At 47.7% G+C, this 8,178-nt stretch overlaps 1 pseudogene; it reads right to left on the reverse strand.

The window, feature by feature from the left end:
• Positions 1–5,792: 5,792 nt before the first annotated feature.
• On the reverse strand, positions 5,793–6,888 carry LOC121843712 (annotated as a pseudogene).
• Between the last annotated feature and the right edge of the window lie 1,290 nt (positions 6,889–8,178).

The raw sequence follows: 8,178 nt of genomic DNA on the forward strand, positions 1-8,178 counted from the left end.
ACCTACAATGAATGCAGCCTCCGGATAAATGGTTTCCAGTTTGCAAAGAGTTAAATAAAGTTGTTCAGAGCCATCGATGTGTCTGCTTGGGGGAGATATATACGGCTGTGATTATAATCGAAGAGAATTCTCTTGGTAGATAATGCGGTCTACATTTGATTGTGAGGAATTCTAAATCAGGTGAACAGAAGGATTTGAGTTCCTGTATGTTTCTTTCATCACACCATGTCACGTTAGCCATAAGGCATACGCCCCCGCCCCTCTTCTTACCAGAAAGATGTTTGTTTCTGTCAGCGCGATGCGTGGAGAAACCCGCTGGCTGCACCGCTCGGATTGCGTCTCTCCAGTTAGCCATGTTTCCGTGAAGCAGAGAACGTTACAGTCTCTGATGTCCCTCTGGAATGCTACCCTTGCTCGGATTTCATCAACCTTGTTGTCAAGAGACTGGACATTGGCAAGAAGAATGCTAGGGAGTGGTGCACGATGTGCCCGTCTCCGGAGTCTGACCAGAAGACCGCCTCGTTTCCCTCTTTTTCGGAGTCGTTTTTTGGGTCGCTGCATGGAATCCACTCCGTTGTCCTGTTTGTAAGGCAGAACACAGGATCCACGTCGCGAAAAACATATTCTTGGTCGTACTGATGGTGAGTTGATGCTGATCTTATATTCAGTAGTTCTTCTCGACTGTATGTAATGAAACCTAAGATGACCTGGGGTACTAATGTAAGAAATAACACGTAAAAAAACAAAAAACTGCATAGTTTCCTAGAACGCGAAGCGAGGCGGCCATCTCTGTCGGCGCCGGAAGTCAACAACAACAACAACCAGTCACTCTATCACTGTGATTAATATCTCTGATAGAGTACTGTTCATACATTTCACTCAGAGCAACAACAATAAATAAATCATCCCTGATCAACTCCCTTTGGCACTTTGTTCAATTCAAGCACGCACACACACACACACACACACACACACACACACACACACACACACACACCTCGTTTGACACCGGAGCGGTATGTGAGGTCATGGGTCTGCCACCACAACAAACCCTCTCAAGATTCACATCAATAGCAATGTGGGAAGAGGATTGATGGCACTAAAGACCAATAAAACACACATTGTAGCAACCATCCCCATATGGAACACATGACAGAGAGGACCACCTTGCTCCACACATATGGGAGAAATCTGGAGACCAAAGTCAGTGTGGTACCCAGGACTTCAGCTGGAGTTAACTTACACACACTCTCTCGCACACAGTTCAAACGCATGTTTTCAAGCCCCTGCACTTCAATCACCCAGGCCCATGATCATACAGTTTCCTGTATAGTGTGCACATGGTGATTTCCTCATCAGGAATAATATTGTAATCCAGTGTGCCTGTGAGTTGACTCTCCAAGAGGACACGTGACTCCCTGCATCATTCCTGTCTCCTGCTCCAACAGCCACTGTGAAATTCACACTCCCACAGTGAGGATTAGTGTGTGTGTGTGTGTGTGTGTGTGTGGTCTTGTTCTTCTATCCAGAGGGACAAAGGCTATTTTACGATTAGGGGTTTGGTTTAGGGTTACAATTAGGGATAGGTCTAGGCGGTAGGTCTAGGCGGTAGGTCTAGGCGGTAGGTCTAGGCGGTAGGTCTAGGCGGTAGGTCTAGGTGGTAGGTCCAGGCGGTAGGTTTAAGGTTAGGCGGTAGGTTTAGGCGGTAGGGTTAGGCGCCAGGTCTAGGCGGTAGGTTTAGGTGGTAGGTCTAGGCGGTAGGTTTAGGGTTAGCGGTAGGTTTAGGCGGTAGGTCTAGGCGGTAGGTTTAGGTTAGGCGGTAGGTTTAGGTCTAGGCGGTAGGTTTAGGTTAGGTGGTGGTAGGTTTAAGGTTAGGTCTAGGCGGTAGGTTTAGGGTTAGGCGGTAGGGTTAGGGTTAGGTCTAGGCGGTAGGTTTAGGGTTAGGCGGTAGGGTTAGGTCTAGGCGGTAGGGTTAGGCGGTAGGGTTAGGGTTAGGTCTAGGCGGTAGGTTTAGGGTTAGGCGGTAGGGTTAGGTCTAGGCGGTAGGGTTAGGGTTAGGCGGTAGGGTTAGGGTTAGGTCTAGGCGGTAGGTTTAGGGTTAGGCGGTAGGGTTAGGGTTAGGTCTAGGCGGTAGGTTTAGGGTTAGGCGGTAGGGTTAAGGTTAGGCGGTAGGGTTAGGCGGTAGGGTTAGGCGGTAGGGTTAGGGTTAGGCGGTAGGGTTAGGGTTAGGGCGGTAGGGTTAGGGTTAGGCGGTAGGGTTAGGGTTAGGCAGTAGGGTTAGGGTTAGGCGGTAGGGTTAGGGTTAGGCGGTAGGGTTAGAGAAAATATGATTTTGAAAGGAAATCGATTTTAGGTCTCCACAAAGACAGAAATATAAGTATGTGTGTTCAGGTCAGAGATATGAGGGAGAGACACGCTACAGAGGAAAAGATGGAGAAAGATACAAGGGGAGCAGAGTGAAAGAGGAGGAAGGCTGCGATGAATTAACATTTTTTAGAAAATCTGTTTTTAAATAAAGACAAACCCTGGAATGAGTAGGTGTGTCCAAACCTTGACTGAATAAATAAATAAATGACTTCCTGTTGGGCTAAGCTCCATATCTGTTCCAATACTGTGACTCTACAGGCCTGGACACTACTAGACTATAAGGAGGATGAAACCAGAGGAAATGTGGAGAAGGGGTGAGGAGAGGATGAGAGGAAGAGAAGAATGGGGTAGTGAGGAGAGAATAAGGAAGAAGAGGAGGGCAGAGGCGAGGAGAAGGAAGGAGGTGGATCTCACATCATTAAGATGTATTAAGACCCAAAAGGAAAACACCCCCCTCCCTCCAAACTGTGATTTGCAATTAGTGTGTTAAACCAGCCTGTCCTCATCAGACCCCATCTGCAACAGTCACCATGTTAATCACACCACAGTAGAGACCTTACGTAAGCCCCCACCCTAAACAGGGCGACCCCATCACTCTTCTACTCTCACTGCTTCCAGATTATGTGTGGTTTATCAGTGCTTAGTCTAATCTCTGTTTTGTGAAGTCAGAAATACAAGAGACTACAAGCCAGCCCATTCTAACAGTCAGGGGTGACTGGTTAGGTTAGAGACTTGGCTGTTGAACTGTGTAGTTCTCTCAGGTTTTGGCTCCTATTCTGTCCTGAGTGAAGCAATTGCATTGCAATGTGTCACCTGTGTATTATTCTAGACTGTACAGATTAGTCCAAAGTGTATGTCAAAGTCTGTTGCGTTGTTGTCAGTGAGTAAATGGTGTGTTACGGTGTGTGTGTGTGTGTAGCTGAGAGGTAGATCAGGCCCAGCCTGGGGGATGATACTGTACAGCCTGAGGCCTGGATGGATGGATTACTGGCTCGTTACACTACAGGGTCACAGACCTAAGAGTAAGGCTGGGGTCATCACCAAAATAGCTTGAATTGGTGTTTCAGTAAATGGGGGTCATTGCCGTAACGGTGAGGCCCTAATGGGTGTTATGGTCAGTGCCATAACAGACCTGAGTTGGTGTCCATAAATGATGGGCTTCAGAGTCACCTGTGATAGGCTGCATGTGGTCAGACTAGTTATACAGTAGGGAGGGACAATTGACCTTTTGACTGGAACATTTCTCACATCATTTGTTTTAAATCGCTCGAGTACTATTTTTTTAGAAACGAATATGTGCGCATTTATGTTCTGGATATGCCTATAGTGAGCAAAATGCCTCATTTATCATAACCATTATAGATAACGAATCTTAATTGCTAAATTGCCTCATATATTCAGTCAATAAAAAACAAGTGCCATTTAAGATGAATGTATTGAAACTGTTATATCGCCAGGTTATATTATATTGTGGAACACAATCTTTAAAAAGGAAGTAACCTCAGCAATGTGGTGCTTGCTTGAAGAAGCCTATGGTTGTGCATTGGCATAGCATGGTTTTGTTCATTTAGCAGACAAGACACCTATTTTAGATTCAAAAACGGATGTAATACAACGTAACAGAATAGTGCCAAGCGATTCGCATCTCCCGCCTGGAACATTTATTCAGACTGATCATTTGAAACTGGTCTACATTTTTCAGGGTTACAAACCAAAATCTGTCCTCTTTTTGATATACAGACGTTGGATTTAGTGTATTATGCCTGTTCCTTGGCATTTTCTAAATTGATTAACAATATATTGAACACTGCATGGAGATGAGTTCTGTGCAGGACATCCGTTTGGTGAGGAGGCCTGGACTTGGTAGAATCTTTTGTTTTCATTCATTTTTACAATATAGCCAATTTTGACTTTGTGGCTGTGGTAACCAGTGACAACCGCAAAGTACCCTAAGCAGAAAATGACAAAATTATTCAGAAACTGCAGCTCATTGTTGGAACATTATTTCTGGGAAAGGGAATTTAGGGAGCAGCATTGTGTGATGCTTGGCATGGTTTATTTTTTGTTGTGTCCTGCAAATGCACATGTACAAATAGAACATTAGTTAAAGCAAATTAACATTGTCTTCAAGAGAAAATGTTGACCAAATAGATTTACAGTATTTAAAATAAAAAAATAAAAAATCTCTGGTAAAGATTGGGTTGATGTCAGTTTGAGTACTAAACTTGTCATGCTCATCCCTTTCATACGGTGTATGGGTGATTGACATGTGATAGGCTACATGTAGTCAGAGTAGTGGTTATACAGTGTATGGGTGATTGACATGTGATAGGCTATATGTGGTCAGAGTAGTGGCTATACAGTGTATGGGTGATTGACATGTGATAGGCTACATGTAGTCAGAGTAGTGGTTATACAGTGTATGGGTGATTGACATGTGATAGGCTATATGTGGTCAGAGTAGTGGCTATACAGTGTATGGGTGATTGACATGTGATTGACTACATGTAGTCAGAGTAGTGGTTATACAGTGTATGGGTGATTGACATGTGATTGACTACATATAGTCAGAGTAGTGGTTATACAGTGTATGGGTGATTGACATGTGATTGACTACATATAGTCAGAGTAGTGGTTATACAGTGTATGGGTGATTGACATGTGATAGGCTACATGTAGTCAGAGTAGTGGTTATACAGTGTATGGGGAAGCCATACGGGGTCATGGAGGTCAATGCCATAACAGTATAAGGGGCTTGTGTTTGGGGTGTTTGAGTGAACAGTCTTTTTGTTTAGTCACTGCCATTACATGGACAATATTATCACCGCCATGGCAGGAATATGGGGTTTGAGTTGGTGTCAATAGAGTCCATGTCCTTTCTGGTCACTGCCAAAACAGTGTATTGGGGGATAGGGTCAGTGCCAATACGATAGGCCTACAGTATACAGTGTATTAGGAGATAGGGTCAGTGCCAATACGATAGGCCTACAGAATACAGTGTATTAGGAGATAGGGTCAGTGCCAATACGATAGGCCTACAGTATACAGTGTATTAGGAGATAGGGTCAGTGCCAATACAATAGGCCTACAGTATACAGTGTATTTGGAGATAGGGTCAGTGCCAATACGATAGGCCTACAGTATACAGTGTATTAGGAGATAGGGTCAGTGCCAATACGATAGGCCTACAGTATACAGTGTATTTGGAGATAGGGTCAGTGCCAATACGATAGGCCTACAGTATACAGTGTATTTGGAGATAGGGTCAGTGCCAATACAATAGGCCTACAGTATACAGTGTATTAGGAGATAGGATCAGTGCCAATACGATAGGCCTACAGTATACAGTGTATTTGGAGATAGGGTCAGTGCCAATACGATAGGCCTACAGTATACAGTGTATTTGGAGATAGGGTCAGTGCCAATACGATAGGCCTACAGTATACAGTGCTTTAGGGGCTAGCTGGTGCCATAGTCATAACAACCAGCTTAGGCAGGTGTGAGAGACATGGTCATGTCAAGCAGACTGAGTTGATGAAATGTTGACCGTGCACAACGTAACAATAAACCTATATCTGGGGCCGAAGCCCGAGCTTGGAGAGGAATTGGGGCCTGGATCACTGCCATAAGACAGCCATGTGCATTAGGATCTGTGTGTAAACAGCACATGGAGCAGGACACGCTTGGTATCATTGAGTTTCCTTACCGGAGTGCCCTGCTCAGCTTGTCGTAGTTCATCTGGGGTTTGCACTTGCGGGCCCCCATAACCGGGCCACTTCGTCAGGGTCCTTGATGACAAACTCTCCATAGTCCCCCTGCCAGGCGATGACATCATGGTACTCCTCCTTCCTCAGCAGCTCCAGGATGAAGTGCCACAGCTGGATCTGTCGCGAGCCGGGGCTCGACTCAGGTTTGTAGGCCCAGTCTGGAAAGGCAAACCCTGGGGAGGAGAGGGGGGAGACCAGGGAGAAGGGAGTTAGCCTGGAGGTCCGTGGAGCACAGCCATACTGATGGACTGAGACGATTAGCCTTCATAGAGGACAGCACGTTCAGAAAGGCTATGCTCAGTCTAAATGTTCACTTATTTCTAAACAGAAGGCAGCACATAAAAAAACAAAAATTTGGGCCAATAGTGGAGTCACAGGAATGCTGTTTAGTTGAAGGGCAGGACATGAATATTGATTCCAACTCCTACAAGAGGAGAGAGGTTGCCCCCTGCCCTGTCAGGTGTTCTCAGGTGCCGAGTGGAACGTGTTCTAGAAGGCGTGTTCTAGAAGAGGAAAGAGGATTAGTGAGGCCTACTTGTGTTCGGTCTTTTAGTTCTCTGTCTGTAGCTTAGGGATGTATTTGGGATCCATCTGTACACCAGTCTGGTTCTGTTTCTACTGTTATTAAGGCGTACACAGTGCTGCACATCATCGAGTGTGGCTGCTTGTCACTCACACCTGCCTGACCTGGCCTCTTCTCTGCCCTCCTCTTCTTTCCTCTCCTCCACTCTACTTTGTGTTGTATCTGACTCATGGTAGACTGGGTGTAGAAACCACAACAGTCCTGTCACCGTCACTGCTAGGGCGTCCACCCAGCCACAACAGTCCTGTCACCGTCACTGCTAGGGCGTCCACCCAACCACAACAGTCCTGTCACCGTCACTGCTAGGGCGTCCACCCAACCACAACAGTCCTGTCACCGTCACTGCTAGGGCGTCCACCCAACCACAACAGTCCTGTCACCGTCACTGCTAGGGCGTCCACCCAACCACAACAGTCCTGTCACCGTCACTGCTAGGCGTCCACCCAACCACAACAGTCCTGTCACCGTCACTGCTAGGGCGTCCACCCAACCACAACAGTCCTGTCACCGTCACTGCTAGGGCGTCCACCCAACCACAACAGTCCTGTCACCATCACTGCTAGGGCGTCCACCCAGCCACAACAGTCCTGTCACCGTCACTGCTAGGGCGTCCACCCAACCACAACAGTCCTGTCACCGTCACTGCTAGGGCGTCCACCCAACCACAACAGTCCTGTCACCATCAGTGCTAGGGTGTCCACCCAACCACAACAGTCCTGTCACCATCACTGCTAGGGCGTCCACCCAACCACAACAGTCCTGTCACCATCACTGCTAGGGCGTCCACCCAACCACAACAGTCCTGTCACCGTCACTGCTAGGGCGTCCACCCAACCACAACAGTCCTGTCACCGTCACTGCTAGGGCGTCCACCCAACCACAACAGTCCTGTCACCGTCACTGCTAGGGGCGTCCAACCAGCCACAACAGTCATGTCACCGTCACTGCTAGGGCGTCCACCCAACCACAACAGTCCTGTCACCGTCACTGCTAGGGCGTCCACCCAACCACAACAGTCCTGTCACCATCACTGCTAGGGCGTCCACCCAACCACAACAGTCCTGTCACCATCACTGCTAGGGCGTCCACCCAACCACAACAGTCCTGTCACCGTCACTGCTAGGGCGTCCACCCAACCACAACAGTCCTGTCACCGTCACTGCTAGGGCGTCCACCCAGCCACAACAGTCCTGTCACCGTCACTGCTAGGGCGTCCACCCAGCCACAACAGTCCTGTCACCGTCACTGCTAGGGCGTCCACCCAACCACAACAGTCCTGTCACCGTCACTGCTAGTGCGTCCACCCAGCCACAACAGTCCTGTCACCATCACTGCTAGGGCGTCCACCCAGCCACAACGGTCCTGTCACAGTCACTGCTAGGGCGTCCACCCAACCACAACAGTCCTGTCACCGTCACTGCTAGGGCGTCCACCCAGCCACAACAGTCCTGTCACCGTCAC

The sequence above is a fragment of the Oncorhynchus tshawytscha genome, unplaced genomic scaffold, assembly GCF_018296145.1.
Source record: "Oncorhynchus tshawytscha isolate Ot180627B unplaced genomic scaffold, Otsh_v2.0 Un_contig_3992_pilon_pilon, whole genome shotgun sequence".
NCBI lineage: Eukaryota > Metazoa > Chordata > Actinopteri > Salmoniformes > Salmonidae > Oncorhynchus > Oncorhynchus tshawytscha.